This window comes from Lithobates pipiens, unplaced genomic scaffold, assembly GCF_037356315.1.
Source record: "Lithobates pipiens isolate NorthernLeopardFrog02 unplaced genomic scaffold, aLitPip1_a1.2 Scaffold_16, whole genome shotgun sequence".
Classification (NCBI taxonomy): Eukaryota; Metazoa; Chordata; class Amphibia; order Anura; family Ranidae; genus Lithobates; species Lithobates pipiens.
Window position 1 is genome coordinate 567784943 of NW_027507748.1, and position 22192 is coordinate 567807134.

At 43.6% G+C, this 22192-nt stretch overlaps 1 protein-coding gene across 1 annotated transcript in view; it reads right to left on the bottom strand.

The window, feature by feature from the left end:
- POU6F1 (POU class 6 homeobox 1) overlaps positions 1-22192 on the bottom strand; it is a 212480-nt gene that overhangs the window by 189783 nt on the left and 505 nt on the right. The window lies entirely within an intron of this gene.

Here is a 22192-nt window from a genome sequence, read left to right on the forward strand (position 1 = left end):
TAGAATTATTGTTCTCGCTCTAATAATTGCAGCAATACCTCACACGTGTGGTTTAACCACCATTTTCATATGCAGGCGCTACTAATGTATGCGTTCGCTTCTGCACGTGAGCTCGACGGGGCACTTTAAAAAAAAATAAAAAATTCTTATTTATTTTACTGGATTTTATTTATTTTTTCGCTGTTCACGGTTTAAAAAATTGGGTCACTTTTATTCCTATTACAAGGAATGTAAACATCCCTTGTAATAGAAAAAAGCATGACAGGTCCTCTTAAATATGAGATCTGGGGTCAAAAAGTCCTCAAATCTCATATTTGGACTAAAATGCAATAAAAAAAAATGTAAAAAATTTTGTCATTTGAAAAAATTATATTGAAAAAATGGCCCTTTAGGATGTGTGGGCGGAAGTGACGTTTTGAGGTCGCTTCCGCCCTGCTATAGTATAGAGATGGGTGGGGGCCATCTTCCCCTCACTCATCTCCATACCCGGCCACGGAAAGGTCCCGATCGCCTCCGCCGCTGCCGACAGCTCCGGTAAGAGGCGGAGGGCAAGGGAGAGTGGCGGGGGAGGGGAGGCCACCATTATCATAAACACGACCGGCTCCTGAAGAGATGGATACCTCGGTTGTGGCAGCAGCTGCTGCCGTCACCGAAATATCCATCTTCAAAGTGCTGACGTATATGTACAGGAGCCGATCGGCAAGTGGTGAATTATTAATAGTTTATAAAATAGAAGTAAATAAAAAAAAAATCAGCAGGAAAATAATAATTAAATGGAGAAGGAGAAGGAGTAGAGTAAATTAAGGGTTAATAAGGGGTTAAACAGAGGCGCAATTTCATAAAAACAAAATGTAAATGAATAAACAGATTGACAGATAAGAAGATACAATGTTTCTTTTTATCCTGTCTCTTTTAGCACTGAGCAATGTTGCTGATAAACATTGCTGGCTGTTTTTTTTTTTTTAAAGCTGTTAGTCGGGGAACTGCTCTGCACTTTCTACTTGAATCATGGAAATGCTGAATTAAGATCATGTGGGGGTTGAATCGAAATCATGATCTTTTAAAGATTAATCACGCCGCTCTAGTTGGGGTTTACATATACTATAATTGACATTCTTTTTAATCTCGAAGATTCTAAGGTCTTATGCATAGTTGTGTGTGCCCATGGACACTATAGGCGTTTACAGGAGTTTAGCAGCAGGGGCAGTAAGAGTTGCAAACCACCCCCCACTAAAGTCATGCTGAGAAGAGTGGAGTGGTTCTCTCGCATCAATAATAGAATCTCCATACAGTATGGCCATGTTGGCTCTACTATAAGTCTACGGCTGACCTTGCCGCCGTGGTTTGAGGCCCTGGGTGAGATTTTGAACAGAGGGTACGACTGCAATATGTAGCCTGTAGTTCCTGACACAGGTCCTATCCTCCCCTTGTTAACACGGACATGCCCAAAGCCTGGGGAGAAGGGCGGCTTTCTCCCTGCCCCTCCTTTTTTTCCCTATTCCCCTTCTCCCTTGTTCTCCCTTTTCGTTGTTCTCTTCTTTTTCAACCTGGTTTTTGAAATGATCATTTTGGCTTATGTCCGATTAACCACTTGGCGCCCATACTATGTCTATTGACGTCATGGGCTTTCGGTGGTTATATCTGAATGATGCCTGAGGCCACAGACATCATTCAGATATCGGCGTTTTCAGCCGGCGATTTCCTGCACCATAAGAATGATCATAGCGACTGTTACACCGCTTGATAGCTCTTACGGGCGGCAGGAGGGGACCCCCCCCCCCGCCGCCCTCCGGTGCTTATACCGACTCACCGCTTGCATCGGTGAGTCGGTCACAGGATCCGCCCCCGCAAGTTACCATAGAGATTTCCGGCGGACCAGATCGTCCCCGGAGTCTCTATGATCGTTCGGAGGCTGGGCGCGATGTTATGACGTCACGCCCAGCCTCTGTATTCAAATTAACGGCGCCGATCTGGCTAGGAAGCCAGGATCGTTTTTTTATTTTATTCTTCCCAGCCTAGGAGGTGAGATATGGGGTCTTATTAACCCCATATCTCACTGTAAATATGTCCGATCGTGCCATATTCCTATTACAAGGGATGTTTACATTCCTTGTAATAGGAATAAAAGTCATCATTTATTTATCTATTTTTTTTATTGTTAATTTTATTTTTATTTTTTTTGTTTGACACGTAAAAAAAGAAAAAATGATGACTTTTATTCCTAAGTGTCAAACTAAAAAAAATAAAAATAAAATTAACAATAAAAAAAAAATGTAAAGCGCCCCTGTCCCCGTGAGCTCGTACATAGAAGCAAACACATACGTAAGTCCCGCCCACATATGAAAACGGTGTTCAAACTACACATGTGAGGTATCACCGCGAACGTTAGAGCGAGAGCAATAATTCTAGCTCTAGACCTCCTCTATAACCCAAAACATGTAACCAGTAAAAAAAATTAAAGTGTCGCCTATGGGGATTTTTAAATACCAAAGTTTGGCGCCATTCCACGAGCGTGTGCAATTTTGAAGCGTGACATGTTGGGTATCTATTTACTCGGCGTATCCTCCTCTTTCACATTATGCAAAATAATTGGGCTAACTTTACTGTTTTGTTTTTTTTAAGCATGAAACGTGTTCGAAAAATTGCTGCGCAAATACCGTGCGAGATAAAAAGTTGCAACGACCGCCATTGTATTCTCTAGGGTCTTTGCTAAAAAACATATAATGTTTGTGGGTTCTATGTAATTTTCAAGCAAAAAAAAAATTGGAATTTTACATATAGGAGAGAAATGTCAGAATTGGCCTGGGCGCGAAGTGGTGAATTACCTTGTGGGAAACAGGACCCTTCTGGGTTTTTTCTTCTTTGTATTTTATGCTCACTACTTCCATATCGACAGCCAGCTCCCATTGGTCTTAATGTTTCTATTGGACAACTCTTGACCATCATAGCACAGTATTTGAGGTCATATGCTTCCTTGGATGTTTGGGTTTGTGTCCTTCTTTGAATATAACTTCTACCCAGTGATTCTGTATGGTTTCTATGCGTTATGGCATTCTGATATCAGTACCAGTTTCTCTTTGTGTCTGTAATGTTGATATTCTTCAATAAAGTGGAAGAAAAAAAAAACACATGACGGGCCTTAAACATGGGTAAATGTGCTTAATCGTGTTTAGCACTTGAGAAGTTTTTTATTTCAGTGAACAGAATACATTAACGTGGACCTTCAATCTTTTTTTTCATCTTTCCATCTATTAAATCTTCTGCCCTTGTTGTTTTAACTTTGGATAGTAAAATATACTTTTTCTGCCAGTAAATACCTTATAGAGCCCACTTCCTGTTTCTTGTCTGTCATTAGCCTAGGTTTAGGACATCATGCACAGCTCTCACTCTCAGGAGCGTTTGGCAGGAAGGGAATGGAAATGAGTCATAAGAGGGCCAATGAGAGCTGCAGAGCTGGAGGCGTGCCTCTGTGTGTCTGTGTAAATCCAGGAAGTGAACAGGCAGCAGCTTCAGCTGCCCACAGTTAAAATGGATGCAACCAGACTAGCGGAGGGAGATTTCTGCAGCATATTTGGCAAGTACAGAATCACAGTATATATAAAATAATATGCAAAGTGGTTGGAGGGAAGCTTCAGAATGGCAAAGAAGTTTTGATTACAAATTATGTGGGCAGACTGCAGTTCCTCTTTAATAGTCTGGCCAATGAAATAAACACTTAAGCGCTTGGCGTGCCTAAACTTGTTTGCAAAAATACAGCTTAGGCTGGCCATTCATTGTACAATTTTCTTGTACAATTTTCCTTTAGATTTACCAAAAACCATATAATATGAGGTCAAATCTAAACACTTTCAATTTGTATGCAATCAGGCAGGCCCTTGTAATGTATGGCCAGCCTTAGGTGCATTATTGAAGCTTCTTTTCTCCTGCCAGGAGAAAAGCATTTATAAAAGCTTGTGTGCCTGACTCCTTAATAGGGGTGAGCGCCAGCATCTTCGCATACGCCACGTGCAGAGCCCACCAGGAAGTCAGTGCAGAGCTGCACTAATCACAGGCAGTGAGACATTGCCCTATCTCTGCAGCCGCGCATTAGGGCAATGTCTCACTGCCTGTGATTAGCGCAGCACCGACTTCCTGGCGGACTCTGCACGTGGAGTATGTGAACACGCCTGAGCTCATCCTTACTCTTTAACAACATAAATTGTTTCCTGCGCATAAGTGTGACAACCAAGTAGGTTAGAAGTACTATTCCGCTGCACTTATGGATAATCTCTTGGAGCCTTGCTGCCCTCTAGGACTGGGGGTGTCTCACGAACAATGAAACAACAAACAAGAGAGGGTTCACAGGCTTAGTGCATTATCCCACAAATTTTGATAAAAGTATGATGCAAAAAAAAATAATAATCACAAACATATGAGTTTGAAGCGCTCATCAAGGGACTACATCGGGATACCTGCAAGCTAACGCGTTTCAAAGGATTTTTTCTTCCTCAGAGCCAAAAGGTGGTGACTATTCATTCTGGGAACGCTAAGCCACATATGTGTGGTTTGATGAGCGCTTCAAACTCAAATGTTTGCGAGTAGTTTTTCTTTAGCATACGTTTATTAAAATTTGCACTAGACATGTGCACTCTCTCTGGTTTGTTGTTCCAGTGTGCATGAAGCCAGACGCTAAAGAAATATCTGGAATTTTCCAATCAGGATCAGCAACATCTGCTAATAGCCGCTCCATCATATAAAACCCATTTTACAAATTTCTGATCCTGAATGCAATTCAGTTTCTTTGATTATCGCTCATTAAAAGAGCACTCTTTTCAGGCTAATATTGGAACTGTTTGATTCAATAGGTATCTAGTTAGGAAAGCAGGAAAATTAGCCATATTAGGTGGTGATAAATGATGAACGGTTCAATTGCCAGCAATGGGATGCGACTTGTCATGCGCGTTGAAACTTTCAAATCGCACAAGTCGCACCAGTGTGAATGGGGGCTTAAGGCTCAATTTATAAAGCTAACACACCAAATTACATATACTCATGTCACATGGCTCAAAATACAGATCCTTATCCATTTATTAAAACTTTGTAAATACAATGTTGTGATATTAAATAACAAATCCAGTCAATTAAAAAAAAAAATTGCTGTGCCAGATAATCTCAAAATGATATTTTGAAGAACAGGAAATGAAAATGCCCACATTACAACTACCTGACTATATAAAATTAGACACATTGAGACACATTGACATTAAAGTGGTTGTATAGTTGCATTTTGTACTTTAACCTACAGGTAAGCCTATAATAAGGCTTACCTGTAGGTAAAAAGAATATCTCCTAAACCTGTACGGTTTAGAAGATATTCCCCTCGCAATGAGCTGCTGACTTCAGGCGCATACGCACAGGGGATTCTCGGCTGAAAGTCTGGTAGACACCTGACCTTCCCGGGAAGAAAACTCCAGTGCGCATGCGTGGGAGTGATGATATCTCGGCTCCGACCACTCACAGCGCTAGAGCCGCGATACCCAGAAGACACGCCGAGGGAACATGTCAGCTTCCTCGACGTGGACCGACTGAGATGCCGGCGCCTCGTTCAAAGGTAAGTATTTCATAATGAGCTAGTATGCAGTGCATACTAGCTCATTATGCCTTTTCCCTTGCAGGTGTTAAAAAAAAAAAAAAAGTCAGCTGGTTTACTCCCGCTTTAAGACACATTAAAAGATATTTTGTTGGGAGAACAGTGACCAAAACAATTCCAGCCCTAAAGATTGATTTTCTTGTGATGTCTGTCAGTCACACAATTAGTGGCGGTTCACACAGGGGTAACCCGACTTACACCGCAACTTTACAAGGCGATTTGGAGGCGACTTCAGCACGATTCTGCGCAACTTACAACACGACTTAAAGTTGCCTCCAGGACAGGCGACTTTGGCTGTAGCCAATCACAGTATAATCAGCTCTGTGGGAAGGAGGGGGCTGCCTGGGTAAACGTGGGAAATACCTGGGTAAATTATTTTCTTTTTCCTGTAAAGTCGGTTCAATATAGATGGAGATCCAACTTGGAGGCAACTTCCATTGAAATCAATGGGTACAAGTTGCCTAAAAGTCACCTTTGAAGTAGTACAGGAACCTTTTCTGAAGTCGGAGCAACTTCAGTAGTGTACATTAAGACAGCTTTGATTTACTTCTATGGCATTTCTTATGTTCAGTAACTTGGGGCAACTTGAGGGCTTACAAGTCGGATCCCAAGTCGCTGTAGTGTGAACCGGCACTTAGGCTTCATGTACACAGGAAAACTTCTTCCGAACGATGGTTAAAAACATCAGTTTTGCCACTTTTACAAGCTGCGTTTAAGAACGTTTGAAAGTGTTTTTTTTTTTTTTTTTTTTTACAGATAACCTCAGTAGATCCACCCAAATGCAGGAATAACAAGTATTATTAACGATTTCAACCATTATGTGAGATCTCTCTCTCTTAAAAAAAAATGCTTCTAACCTCAACTGCTTCTAAACTACTATAAATGTCTGAGTGTACATGTACACATAAGATAACATTGAGGAGAGTTCAGGAGCTGCTGAAAAAAAAAAACACTCAACTGTTCCTAAATGTCCGTTTACCAGCTGCAGTGTACATGAGGCCTTACTGTAGGGATCATTAGCATTGAGCTAGCAGTACCACTGCTCTCTGGCACAGTTTTACATTAAGGTCATGCCATGTTATTAGTTTGTATGTAAATAGTGCTTAGCTTTGCTCTTCTTTTAATAAAAAATGCAAACCTTGTTAATCGCATATCAAGAAACAAAGCAAGATCAAAAGATATTTGGAATGTCTACAGTGTTGCCTCCTAAATTAAGCCTTGGAGATGTTATATTTTACTGCATGACATTAGAAAATGCTTGCCAGAAAGACTTTCCCTCTAATTGGTCCCTTTGCATAACACAGGGCTATGTGTTGCTTGTCTGGTCTCCAAGGCGTTTATCTGCAACCCACAGGGAGATACTGTTTTTTGCATAATAAATATATATATATGTATTTATAGTCTGGTACTTTTCAACTTAGAACAGTATTACAAGTCTATTATGCTACAGGTAGAATTTCACTGACTGTGATTAGGAGTGGTGTCAACAGCTCAGCAAATTGCTGTTTTACTACACATCTTGCTGTATACAGGGGCTTGAAGTGAACCTGTATTATTAAATCAGAAATATCTTGTCACGAGGCATGTAACAACCCTGAATGTGTATACTACATTTTCCTGATAGAACACTTTGCATACAGAAGTCACTATATACAAGACATAATGTCACAAAAAAAAAGGAATGTATTATTTATTTTTTATATAGCACCACCATCAATTTACAGAGAGCTTCATGTATATATTATACATTCACATCAACCCCTGCCCTCAATGAGCTTACAAACTCACATTCACATGTGCTAGGGGCCCATTAACCTACCAGCCTTTCTTTGGAGTGTGGAAGGAAACCGGAGTAAGGGAGGAAATCCACGTAGGCACAGGGAGAACATGCAAACTCCAGGCAGGTAGTGCAGTGGTTGAGATTCGAGCGACGAAGCCTAGTGCTGCGGAAGTGCTAACCACTCACCCAGCTTGATGAGGATGATAAAAATAATAATAAAATCAATATCCTAGGCAGAAACAAATGATTAACTGTACAAGAATCAGATAATTCATAACAGACAGTAACCAGATCTTCTACTGCATGTAAGGGCTGGCAGCCCCAAATGCACACTACTGGCATTCAGGGGTGCACATTGGTCCCTGTATGCCTGTTAAACTCAGATGAGTGGCTGAGTCCATACAGCTGCTGAATCTCCATTTACTAACATAGCCTGCCTGCACACAGCTCTACGCTGCTTTGGACATATAAACAAACAACTCTTGCACATGGTACGAGCCTCTGTTTCTGTGTGAATGAGCCCTTACTCTTGCATTGAATCTTTATCAACGCTGTAAGGATTAACTGCACATTTTAGCTAAAGGATAAAAAATAAGGTGATATACTCACCTTTTTCTTTGCTTGCTTGGCAGCGGGTGCTCTCACCCACTGTCAGGTGCTCAGGAACTAGGGTGCCCACGTGTCCCGGATTGCCCAGGATTGTCCCGCAATGGACATCTCTGTCCCTGGTCCCGGATACCTTCATTCCGGGACAATACAGTGTCCCGGAATGAAGTAGTGAACACAGCCAGTGCAGCCACCCTCTTAACTTTATTTGCGGAACTGGTTGCTAGGGCTGGCCCCGCCTGGCGTCTAGTAACCAGTGACGTCAGCACAGTGAGGTCGGGAGCGACGCCTGCGCCTAATGCTGCCCTGCTCTTTCCATCCATCTCGGCAGTCAGCACCTCTTCCTTTTACCCGGCACCCGGCGACATGAAGCAGGGAGTCAGAACAGTGTCTCCCGAGTCCCTGACCAGCCCACCTGCTGTGTGTCAGCCTGCCCACTGCTGCTACTGATGGGGTGGCAGGCGGTGGGTCTGGTTACCAGTGATGACAGTGGCAGGAAGCAGGAGTGGCAGAGGCTGCCAGGCTAACCCCAGAGGAGCACAATGTATCCAGACTCCGTTCCGGAACACCTCCTCCCTGCACTTCATTGCAAAGACTGAGAGCAGGTGGCACCGACAAGGAGCTGCAGTAAGCCACACAGGCAGGGGCAGTACAGGGGGGGGCAGAAGGGGCACTTGCCCTGGGTGGTTTTCCAATATGCAGTGAGGGGGGTGCATTGGGAGCTTCCATGGTTCTCCTGCCTCATTGCCAGGAGTGACTGTTGCTCTCCCTCATTCTCGGCACTGTAACGATCCTCACTCTGCCTCATCTCTCAGTCTCTTATCTGTGCAGTTATAAATCTGTCTCCTGTATCCTGTGCCATGCCCACTGTGTGCTTCTACACTGCACACGGAGGGATGCCACCCTAGCTGAGCTCTCCTGGAGTCCTGAGCAGTGAATAGTGATTCCAGAGAACCAATCTTTTAGCAGCAGCCAACAGAGACAAGAACAGCTGAAAGATCCATTCTCTGTAATCACTATTCACTGCCTAAGAGAGGGCTCTGAAATTCTGAACACCTCTGTGCTCCCCCTTCTCCCTCCAGTTATTGGATACTAAGTCCACTGTGGGGTCCTAACCCCCAGCTCCCAGAGGAGGACAGAACATCCCATGTTACACACTTGCTCCTCATCCAATCTCCCACTGTGAGCTACAGCCATGCTGCTTAAGGTAGAGGGCACACTAATGTAAAGGGGAAGGAGGGGGGCAAACTAATGTAAGGAGGGGGCGCTCTTATGTAAGGACGGGGCACACTAATGAAAGGAGGGGGTGATTTTATGTAAGAAGGGGGCACACTAATGCAAGGAGGGGGTGATTTTATGTAAGAAGGGGGCACACTAATGTAAGGAGGGGGGTGCTTTTATGTAAGAAGGGGACACACTAATGTAAGGAGGAGGCACACTAATGTAAGGAGGGGGCACACTAATGTAAGGACAGGGCACACTAATGTAAGGAGGGGGCGCGCTTATGTAAGGAGGGGGTGCTTTTATGTAAGAAAGGGGCACACTAATGTAAGGAGGGGGCGCTCTTATGTAAGGAGGGGGCACTTTTATGTAAGAAAGGGGCACACTAATGTAAGGAGGGGGCGCTTTTATGTAAGGAGGGGTCGCTCTTATGTAAGGAGGGGTCGCTCTTATGTAAGAAAGGGGCACACTAATGTAAGAAGCGGGGCACACTAATGTAAGGAGGGGCGCTCTTATGTAAGAAAGGGGGCACACTAATGTAAGGTGGGGGTGCTTTTATGTAAGGAGGGGGCACACTAATGTGCCCCCTTACATCCTCCAGAGAGTCCCCTTACAACCCTGGGAGTGCCACTTAGTACAGTAGTAGTAAGGGAGCACCCTGGAGGAGGATGTAAGGGGGGGATAGACCTGCTGTACTCCCTGCGGCAGTCCCCATGAAAAGTGATCCTAGCACGCACTTATGATCTTGCACACAGGCCCACTGATTTAATAATATGCCACTGCCCCAGCCTCAAAAATTGGCCAAAAAAAAAAGTATCAAAAAAAGGGGTTTTGAGAGGCAGAGTGCACGAAGAGGAGGAAGCCTATGGTAGCAGGATATAAGGTAAGTATATCACCTTAATAGAGCAGTTAAATCTTTGCAATGATGAGGGGGACCCACTGCAAAGCAATTTGTTTTTTATTCCCCCTGAATTCAGCTTTGATCATGCACATATGATTTTCATAATAATTATATTATATAATTATTTATAATTATTATCATATTATAATTTTTTTAAGGTATGTTGACTGCAAAAGCCATTTCCAAATTTATAGTTTATTGCACCTTAAAGCGGGAGTCCGCCGGGACTCCGCGTTTTTTTTTTTTTTTTAAAGTCAGCAGCTACAAATACTGCAGCTGCTGACTTTTAAAATAGTGACACTTACCTGTCCAGCGCTCCCGCGATGTCGGCACCCGAAGCCGATCTCTAGATCGACACTCGAGTGCTGCCGCCGCCATCTTGGGTATGGGAATCAGGAAATGGAGCCTTTCGGCTTCATTTCCCGGTTCCCTACTGCGCATGCGCGAGCCGCGCTGCGCAATGAGGACGGTCCCCGCTGCCTCTGGGATCTGTGTGTTTCCCAGCAGGCAGCGGGGCACTTGCGGAAGGGGGCGGGCACTTGCGGAAAGGGGTGTAATGTACGCCCCTTTCCGCAGAGAGCTAGCCCGGAAGTGGGTGCAGTTACCTGGATTATCCAGGTAACTGCACCCCCCTCCCCCCTGAAAGGTGCCAATTGTGGCGCCGGAGGGGGGGGGGGGGAATCCGATGAGCGGAAGGTCCATTTTAGGGTGGACCTCCGCTTTAACCACTTGCCCACTGGCCACTTAAACCCCCTTCCTAACCAGCCCAATTTTCCGCTTTCAGTGTGCTCACATTTTGAATGACAATTATTCGCAACACTGTACCCATATGAAATGTTTGGCCTTTTTTTCACACAAATAGAGCTTTCCTTTGATGGTATTTAGGCCCCTTTCACACTGGAGCGTTTTTCAGGTGCTACAGCCCTAAAAATAGTGCCTGTATAGAGTCTGAAAAAATCTGGCCCCTTTCACTCCAGTGTGAAAGCCGGAGGGCTTTCACACTGGATCGGTGCGCTAGCAGGACGGTGAAAACAGTCCTGCTAGCCGCATCTTTGGAGCGATGAAGCAGCGGTGTATTCACCACTCCTAAACTGCTCCTACCCATTGAAATCAATGGGGCAGCGCGGCTATACTGCCGGCAAAGCGCAGCTGCAGCAGTAAGCCAGTCGGATTTACTTGCAGTGATGTAGAGTGAGCTTGTGTACCTATTGGCTGAGGTGGCAGAAGGATGCAGTACAACCTGTAGGCTACAGGTTCCACCATCCCCCGCTGCCTCCCCAGCCAATGGGTAGCTGAACCTTCCTCATAAGCCCCTTCCTTCTGACATCACCTGGAATTCCTCGAGTCCCGGCGGCATGTTAATTTTCTATACAACTTTTAGGAGACAGATTGTGGCTGTGACAGAAACAGGCTGTGCGGCTCCTGCAGTTGGTAGTTTCGCAGCTACACTAGCCTAGTTGTTGCACTATTGATGGATGCTTTGGGGGGGGGGGGGGGGGTTCAAGGGGTTAACTGTGTTCCCTGGGTGTGTTTTTTAACTGTATGGGGAATGGGCTGCCTGGGATAACACACAGATCCGTCTTCCTGCATAGCAGAAAGACAAAATCTTTGTCATCTCCTGTCAGAACGGAGATCTGCCTAGTTTACTAGCATCTACTGTGAAACACAATGCTTCTGATATACCGGCCAAATCCTAGGCCTGCTGATCAGGAATAACTTTGAGTACATCTGTAAACTGGTCCATTGAGGAGTGAGATACTATGATCGCTGCCAGCACAGGTTGAATGACAGAAGCTGCAAGTGAAATATAGTTTTTAAAAAGGAACTCAAACTTCTTATCTGGATCCTTTAACATCTGAGCATTGTCAACTGGACAAGTCAGGTTTTTATTTACAGAGGATATAGCAGCATCAATTGCTGGAATTCCCCATTTCTTATAAAAGGCTTCCTCCATAGGATAAAGTATAAAATACTTTTTTGGAGGGAAAAAAAGGACGTCAATTTTGTTTGGCTACAACGTCGCACGACCGCGCAATTGTCAGTTAAAGTGACACAGTGCCGTATCGCAAAAAGTGCTCTGGTCAGGATGGGGGTAAATTCTTCCAGGGTTTAAGTAGTTAAAGCGGGAGTCCGCCGTTTTTTTTTTTTTTTTAAAAGCCAGCAGCTACAAATACTGCAGCTGCTGACTTTTAAAATAGTGACATTTACCCGCCCAGCACGCCCGCGATGTCAGCACCCGAAGCCGATCTCTCGATCGTCTCTCAGGTGCTGCCGCCGCCATCTTGGGTATGGGAATCAGGAAGTGGAGCCTTTCGGCTTCATTTCCCAGTTCCCTACTGCGCATGTGCGAGTCGCACTGCGCAATAAGGATGGTCCCCGCTGTCTCTGGGATCCGTGTGTTTCCCAGCAGGCAGCGGGGGACTTTCGGAAAGGGGCGTAGATTCTGCGGAAAGGGGTGTACCTTCTGCAGAATCGACGCCGGAAGTGGGTGCAGATACCTGTACTGTACCTGCACCTCCCTCCCCCCTGAAGGGTGCCAATTGTGGCGCCGGAGGGGGGGAGGATTCCAATGAGCAGAAGGTCCACTTTAGGGTGGAGCTCCGCTTTAAGGACCAAGCCTATTTTTCAAACTTCGTGTTTATAATTTAAAATCTTTTTTTTTTTTTGCTAGAAAATTACTTAGAACCCCCAAACATTATATTTTTTTCCACACACCCTATTTGCGTGGAGGTCTTACAATCGCAATTTTTTAGGAAAAATACACTTTTTTGAATTAAAAAATAAGACAACAGTAAAGTTAGCCCAATTTTTTTCTATATTTTGAAAGATAAAGTAAATTGATACCCAACATGTCACTCTTCAAAATTGCACCCGCTCATGGAATGGCGACAAACTTTGACTTTTTATTTTTACACTGTCCTATTAAAAAAATAAAAATAATGGGATCACTTTTGTTCCTATTACAAGAATGTAAATATCCCTTGTAATATATAAAAAAAAAAAAAAAAATCAGATCTCACATTTACACGTAAATGCAATAAAATAAATAAATGTATTTTTTCTTTTCAAAAAACATTTGTTTTCCCCTTTAAGACCACTGGGCGGAAGCGACATTTGACGTCGCTTCTGTCATCCAATGTTATGGAGCCGAGCGGAGGCCATCATTCCTTCACTCGGCTCCATGTCTCAGAGGGGAGAGGACCCCATCAGCTCCGCCTCTACCAACGGCTCCGATAAGTGGCGGAGACGACCAGAGCGTGGCAGGAGGGGGGGGATGTAAATCACTAATAAAAAGTCTTGATTTAAATCATAATTTTTAAAGAGCAACTGTCCCACAGCGGCTTCTCCTCTGACCCGCTGTTGACTCACCGACAGTCCCATTCACTTTAATGGGACGGCTGGTGATGCGGCAGTGACACAAGGGGAGAGACGTGGCAGCAGCAGGTGAGTGGATGCCCCGCTAACAGGCGCTGCTATGATAGATCTGAAATGACAGGTGCTCTTTAAATGTAAGAACTTATTCTTTCTGGTAGTTAGAATCTTTAATATTTACAAACAAAATGAAGGTTTCCTATTTAGACGAATAAGCTGTCAGGTTAGTAAAACAGCGATATCAGAACCGATTCAATTAGTTTGTAGTGTACATAGATATGTAAAACAATTCATTTTAAAACAGAATGTTAAAGCAAATGAAAATTTCAAATGACATTCTTTCTCAGTCAGCGAATGTACAAAGATTTTTCATATGAATATTTTCATCTGAAAATTGATCCATGAGGCCAGCATAAGCCTCGGTAAACACCTATGCAGTTTACATTTGATCTGTTTGTACACTGCTTTTTGCTGTGCGTTAAGTACAGTATAGAGTGCCCCAATAGCCAGGTAAAGAAAACTTCTGCCTTTAGAAGCACTCACTTCCTGTCCAGGACTACACGCCCCATGAGACATTGCTCCTCACACATTTACAAGTTCTCAGGCACTTACTGACATGTATGGATGATGTACTGAGCTGTATGTGTGCTGCACTGTATTTCCTGATATGTAAACAAATAATGCATTCTGTATGCAGGCCAACTAATCGGCTGGCCGATTAATTGATTATGAAAATAGTAATCTATTAATTTTATAATCGATTAGTTGTTTCAGCCCAATAAATGTCCCCCCTCCCAAAAAAAACAACAACAAATTGCTTCATCAGTTTGGGTTTTTTGGTAAAAAAAAAAAAAAAGCGTATATTGATTGGTTTGCGCAAAAGTTATAGTGTCTAATATGGGAAAGATTTATGGCATTTTTATTATTATTTTTCGCCATTTTAGTAGTAATGACGGTGATCTGCGATTTTTTATCGGTATTGTGATGGACAGAATAGAGACTTTTGACACTCTTTTGGGACCATTGGCATTTATATAGCGATCAGTGCTATAAAAATGCACTGATTACTGTGTAAATGTCACTGACAGGGAAGGGGTTAAAACTAAGGGGCGATCAAGGGGTTAATTGTGTGTTCCCTCAGTGTGTTCTAACTGTGGGGGGGGATAGGATTGACTAGGAGAGAAGACATAATTTTTCCTACTTAGTAGGAACAAATGATATGGCTTCTCTCCTCTGACAGCAACGGTATTTGTCTGGCGGCGATCGTGCCCACTGGCCACACGCATCGGGTCCCCCGCCATGCATCAGACGTGCATGTGCGCCCTCTGGTGGCCGCTAAAGGAATGGACGTGCCCATATGAGATATTGCCCAGGGGAGCCATTCTGCTGCAGTATATCTGCGTGAGCAGGTTGGGAACTGGTTAAATGTCATCTTTCCGGAAAAACCCAATCTCGTCTATAAAAGAGCTTCAACTCTAAGGGATATCATTGCAAAAAATGGTGTGGAACCACCTCCAACTAGAGATTTTACCTTTTTCACAGGGAAGGGTTTCTTTCCCTGTAAATATTGTCATGTCTGTCAACATTCTCAGAAACCTCAGAATAAAAAGAAATTATTTTGTAGCAATTAGTGCAGGACACTCCTACCTGATTAGGGACTTTATTAGTTGTAATTAAGTAGTATGTTCAGAATATTGTGAATGGTTTCCCTAAACTAAGCATATAGAGATATTTTGTGCAAATTCACAACAGAGACCCCTCACACATTTAAAATGTTGGGGTATAGAAAAATATAATAGAGCATGGAGAGGGCCATAAGTCAGAAGGAATCCAAATGGATACACCTTAAAAACTCTTACAACTGATGGGTTGAACGTTGAAATTGATCTTAACAGTTTTTTGAGCAATTTCAAATTTTTATGTAAAAGTCATTTATTGCACGTTAATATGATGTTATTCCTGGCACGTAATTTCCGGTGGACGGCACTGATATATTCACTTATTTGATTGGTTATAAATTTTTTATATATGTTTTTTATTTATTTTATACCCCTTTATTTATCTATCAATAAGAAGATTTTCATTTTTCCTGTTTATATTGCAGTAGAAAGTTTCATATTTTTGATCGTTGGTGGATTTTTTAAACAACTATTATTATTTTTTACAATTATATCTTCAGATAATATTGCACTTTTGTAGCCCTCTTGTTCTTCAGTAATATTAAAACATTGTTTGATTCACACAATTACTACAGAAAGATGGCCACGTTGTATTTTTGCTGTGTCAGTCTTCTGTTATGCGTTCAAACCAAGATAATGGCCGCAATCTCTATATAGACATTGTCTTTAAGAAAATTATCAACTTCCAACCACGAAAATGGCCGCGATATCTATGCGGAAATTGTCTTCAAGAAAATGGCCATTGACTTACTTCCTGTCCCAGTATACATGTTCACTTTATATCCAATCCCCTGATGAAGTCATGTGACGTGACATAGGGTGTGGCCAGAGGGAGTAGCGGACTGGAAGTGAAATGAGAGGCACTCTGAAACTGTTGTTTTTATTCCATTGTGCTTTTAATTGTTTGATGTAAGCTTCCAATTGTCTTTTAATAAATCATTGCTTATTTGTAACAATTTACACTCTGTGAGGTATTTATTTCATGTTTACATGTAATCTGGAACCCTCAGTGATCAAACAAGAGCAGATAGCGATCTTCAACCTCCAAGCTAAAACCTATAGGCCAGGGATATGCAATTAGCGGACCTCCAGCTGTTGCAGAACTACAAGTCCCATGAGGCATATTGAGGCTCTGACAGCCACAAGCATGACACCCAGAGGCAGAGGCATGATGGGACTTGTAGTTCTGTAACAGCTGGAGGTCCACTAAATGCATATCCCTGGCCTATAGGCTGATTCATCACTGCATAGAGGTGAGAGTTCTGTGAACACTGAGCAGTTGTGTGAAGGCATGGGATCATTGTTTTTTGTTGGAAGTTCAACTTATGAGGACTGAATATTTTTTTTTCTTTTTTTTCACCGACACTTGGTTGGTCATTGAATTCACACTGTGCAATAGATTTTTCGCTGTGTACTTTATTTATTGAGATATTTAGGAATTTGATTTGCCACTTTATTCAGCAATATTTGGATGTTTGTTTTTGGATTTATTCACACTCAGCACTTTTTATATATGTGATAATTGAGGAATTGCGCTGATCACTTTTTTCTTTATTGTTATTACGTGTATTGTGAACACTTCTGATTCAGCAGCAGTTTCACACTCCATTTTGCTCATCACCTTTAACCTATTATTTGGATATTATTCACCTGTTAGCACGGGTAAGTACAATTTTGATTTTAATTTATTTTTACTATTTACTTCACTGTGTTTATTAGGCTCTTTCCATACAGCTTGGACCCCAACAGGAGTACGCTGATCCCCGCTAAGCAGGTGGGTGGCTGGTCCATGTCCGTTCTACTTATGCAGTGTGGACACAGAGAGTTCGCTCTCCTCTATGAGCTGTTGGATGTAAATGGACCGCCTGTTAATTAACACCCTAATGCCATCCGATCTACTAAACAGATGGAGAATGGATTGTATCATCTGTTAGTGATTGGATTGGATGCCATTTACATCGCAGCTCCATAGTGGACAATGGAGGGTCTGATCAGGTCCACCTGAAAATCTGACATGTGAAAGGAACCTTATGCTTGCCATATTTTTTATATTTATCAGATTGCACAGATATTATGGGTTGTGCTACACTTTTTGATACATATATACAGTGCCTTAAAGTATTCATACCCCTTGAAATTTTCAACATTTTGTCATGTTACAACCGTAAATGTATATTATTTTGATTTAATATGATAGACCAACACAAAGTGGCACATAAATTGTGGAAGGAAAATGATAAATGGGTTTCAAACTTTTTTTACAAATAAAAAAAGTGAGGAGTACATTTGTATTCAGCCCCCTTCACTCTGCTACCCCTAAAATCTAGTGGAACCAGTTGCCTTCAGGAGTCACCTAATTAGTAAATAGAGTCCATCTGTGTGTCATTTAATCTCGGTATAAATACAGCTGTTCTGTGAAGCTCTCAGAGGTTTGTTATAGAACCTTAGGCTGGGTTCACACTGCTACGGCTACGAGAACCGGATGTGATTCGCACCGCACTGCAGTGCAAATCACATCCGATCTCTGTGCGACGCGAGTTGAGCCATACAGATAGTATGGCTGAATTCGCATCGCACCCGCCCCAAACTCGCACAGGACCCTTTTTTTGGTCCGCAGCAGAATCGGATCGCATGGGTGTTCACACCATGCGATCCGATTCCTGTCCGAGTTTGCAGATCGCACTGCGATATGCGTACTGATCTGGGGGTGTCATTAACATTTCACTGACACTCCCAGCAGTTCGCATAGGGCAGTGTGAACTGCCGCCGGGAGGCATGCGATGCGGGAACCCGCCGCGGATTTGCGGCGTTTCCGCATCGCTGCAGTGTGAACCCAGCCTTAGTGAACAAACAGCATCATGAGGGCTAAGGAACACACCAGACAAGTCAGGGATAAAATTGTGGAGAAGTTTAAATACTTCCTGCCCAAAGGCTTCATATGACATCTGACTTTCAGTGGGAATATCTGAATGATGCCCGCAGCTACAAGCATCATTCAGATATCCTTGAATGATCATAGCAGCAGTTCCACCCCTTCATCGATCTTACAGGGGACTGGGGGGACATCCCCCCCCCCCTCCTGCCGACATCCGATGCTTCTCCAGGCTCTCCCGTGCCATTGGGGACCCGGAGAAATAATCGGCCGCTGCCGGATGACGACCAGAGATTTCCAGTGACCAGATAGTCACCAGTCATCTCTATGACTGCCAGGGGCCCGGGCACGACTTTATGATGTCACGTCTGGGCCGCGGATGTAAACATGAGGCTGGTAAGCATGAGATTGTTGTTTTTGTTTCCCAATCGCATGCATTCCATCTGATCTCATGCTTTCTTTTTCATTGTAATAAGAATAAAAGTGATCAAAAAAAATAAATAATAATGTAAAAAAAAAAAAAAAGGTTAATTGGATCCTGTCTAAATTGTCCCTAGTATGTATGAATGTGAAATAAGGACATTAGATTGTAAGTTCCTTGAGGGTAGGGACTGATGTGAATGTACAATGTATATGTAAAGCGCTGCGTAAATTTAAATATAAGTAACTGTATTAAAAAAAAAAAAAAAAAAAAAATACAAATTTAAAAAGCCCCTTTCCACAGTAGCTCGCGCTCAGAAGCAAATACAAGTCCCGCCCACATATGTAAATGCTGTTCAAACCACACATGTGAGGCATTGCCACGTATTAGAGCGCAAGCAAGAGTTTTAGCACTAGACCTCCTCTGTAACTCTAAACATGTAACCTGTAAAAAATGTTAAAGCCTATGGAGATTTTGTAAGTACCAAAGTTTGGCGTCATTCCATGAGTGCTCGCAATTTTAAAGCGTGACATGTTGGGTATCTATTTACTCTGCGTAACATCATCTTTCACATTATATAAAAAAAAATTGGGCTAACTTTAATGTTTTTTTTTGTTTTTTTTTAAATCATGAAAGTTTTTTTGGCCAAAAAAAAGTGTTTGAAAAATTGTTGCACAAATACCGTGCGAGATAAAAAGTTGCAACCACTGCCATTTTATTCCCCAATATAAAATATATAATGTTTGGGGGTTCTGAGTAATTTTCTAGCAAAAAAATGATGATTTTTACATGTAGGAGTGAAGTACCAGAATAGGCTCCGTATGGAAGTGGTTAAAGCAGGGTTAGGTTATAAAAAAAATATCCCAAGCTTTGAACATCTCATGGAGCACTGTTCAATCCATCATCTGAAAATGGAAAGAGTGTGGCACAACTGCAAACCTACCAAAACATGGCCGTCCACCTAAACTGACAGGCCGGACAAGGAGAGCATTAATCAGAGAAGCAGCTAAAAGGTCCATGGTAACTCTGGAGGAGCTGCAGAGATCCACAGCTCAGGTGGGAGAATTTGTCCACAGGACAACTATTAGCCCCTGTACACACGGTCAGAGATTCCGACAATCAAATCTCGCGGATTTTGTCCAACGGATTGTGTCCGAAACTGTTGTATACACACGGACGGACAAAGTTGTTGGAAAATCCGATCGTCCAGAACGTGATGACGTTATTTCGTTACGACGGGACTACGTTAAGGCTAGTAGCCAATAGCTTTGATGTAGGAATTTGATCTGAGCATGCGTGGCACTTTGTCCGATCGGAATTCTCTACACATGATCAGAGTATGTCCGATCGGAGCATTTTGTCGGAAAATATTTCCGGCAAGTTGGAAAATTTGGTCCGACGGATATTTGGACGGAAACAGTCCGATGCAGACCACACACAGTCGGAATATCCGACAAAACGCTCCGATCGGACACATTCCGTCAGAATCTCTGATCGTGTGTACAAGGGCTATGTCATGCACTCCACAAATCTGGCCTTTATGGAAGAGTGGCAAGAAGAAAAACATTATTGAAAGAAAGCCATAAGAAGTCATGTGGAAGAAGGTTCTCTACTCAGCTAAGACCAAAATTGAACTTTTTGGCCTAAAAGCAAAACGTGTGTGGCAGAAAACACCGCACTTCACCCTGAACACACCATCCTCACCGTGAAACATGGTGGTAGCAGCATCATATTGTGGGGATGCATTTCTTTAGCAGGGACAGAGATGCTGGTCAGAGTTGATGAGAAGATGAATGGAGCCAAATACAGGGCAATCATAGAAGAAAACCTGTTAGATCTGCACTGTTTACGTCACGCCAGTTGATCAACATATCAGCGACAGTGACATTTGGTACTGCACATGTGCAGACCCATCGGGGGCATTTTTAGACAGGAAGCATTTCTTAATAGAATGGCAGAAGAAATTAAGTCCACCGTACCCGGCGATCAGCTCCTGTTGTGTAGAATAACAGTGGGAGCGGGCTGCTGGCGGAGCACGCCCCAGACCCAGAAGTGTCAGATCACGTATTAAGAGACGTGATCTGGCGCAGAGCAGCTGCCGAGCAGCAGTAAAGATAAGGGGGGCAACCCGCAGATGGTTAAGGCGAGTGTTTCATAATGTGGTACTAGCACATTTTGATATGGCCTTGCAGGTGTAAACTTTGTTCTTATGGCTTTCTTAGTTTACTGCGGCTTTAAAACGAAGTTCCAGTAGCTGCTGACTTTTAATAAATCGGACACTCACCTGTCCTACGATCCACGCTCCTCTCTCCGCGGCGCCGACATTGAAACTGTGGGTGCCACGCCCGTGACAGCTCGCAGCTTCACCCCACATCAGCGCTCTCTCGGGGGGAGTTACCTTGGGGGGCGCACTCGCGCGTCCAGCATTCATAGAGGCCAAATGCAGGACTTGGCCCCACCCCCCGTGTCATTGGATTTGACTGACAGCAGTGGAACCCAATGGCTGTGCTGCTATCAATCTATCAAATCAAGAGCCGAGAACCCTGGGCAAAGAGAAAGCGCGTCCCCGTTGGGTCAAGTTCTAGGGCTCAGGTAAGTAAAATGGGGGGGGCTGGGGGTTTTTTTTCACCTTAATGCATAGGATGCATTAAAGTGGTGTTCCACACACAAAAAAAAAAAAAGCAAACATTTGGAAAAAAAATATAAAAAATTTAACTCGCCTCTAAATGCCTATTGCTAGGGGGTCCCTCGTAGTCTGCCTCCTTCAGTGCCTGGGCTCCTGACGTCACTTCCTCTTGGCGCAGGAAGGGCTCAGGTCCGCCCCCTCCCTCCTGTCAGTCATCTGGGACACGTGACAGGTCCCAGATGACTGCGCGGCCAATCGCGGCGCCTCTTGCACATGCACAGTGGGTGCCCACAATTGCAATTCTGGCGTCGCCGAGAGGAGGGGGCGAGTGGGGCTTAGTTTCACCCGCATCAAAGTCAGCAGCTGCAGTATTTGTAGCTGCTGACTTTTATTTATTTTTTTTAAAGGAAACTCCTCTTTAAGGTGAAAAAACATGTACCTTTACAACCCCTTTAAAGCGGAAGTTCCACTTTTGGGTGGAACTCCACTTTAAGGAAAAAGAAACTCAGCTTTTTGACTTTTAGAGGATAAAAAAACTCACTCAAACAAAAAAACAAAAGTAGCAGCAACTGAAAAATGAAAACAATAAAGATAAGGCAACACGTTTTGTTTTTGTAGACTGGAAGTAGGGAGAGGAGGCCTGTACTCAGCATGCTAATGACAGGTCAGCCCTCCAGGAATCCTGATGAGCCGTTCTTTCCTCCATGAAGACACACACAGTGTCAGGCTGCTCCCCCTCCCGCCCAGAGCACATAATTTATAGCCGTGTGTACAGACCTCTCCCCGCTCCCTCCACTCCCCCTGCCCGCCCGGCCCAGCATTCCTCCACCGACACATGTCACACGGCCATACCAACACACAGGCGCGCGCCCCCACCACCAAAAAAAAAAAAACGGTGCGGGCGGGGACACCCAACTCCCTCTGCGCTCTGTATCCTCATGCATTATCCTATAACACCCCCCTGACATGTCTTCACCGCCCCCTCCTTCCTCACACCCCCGTGTCCTGAGGCTGCACTCACAACACGACCCATGCAAAACGGCGGCCTCCACTGCCCGCCCCTCTCATCCTTATCATAAATATAT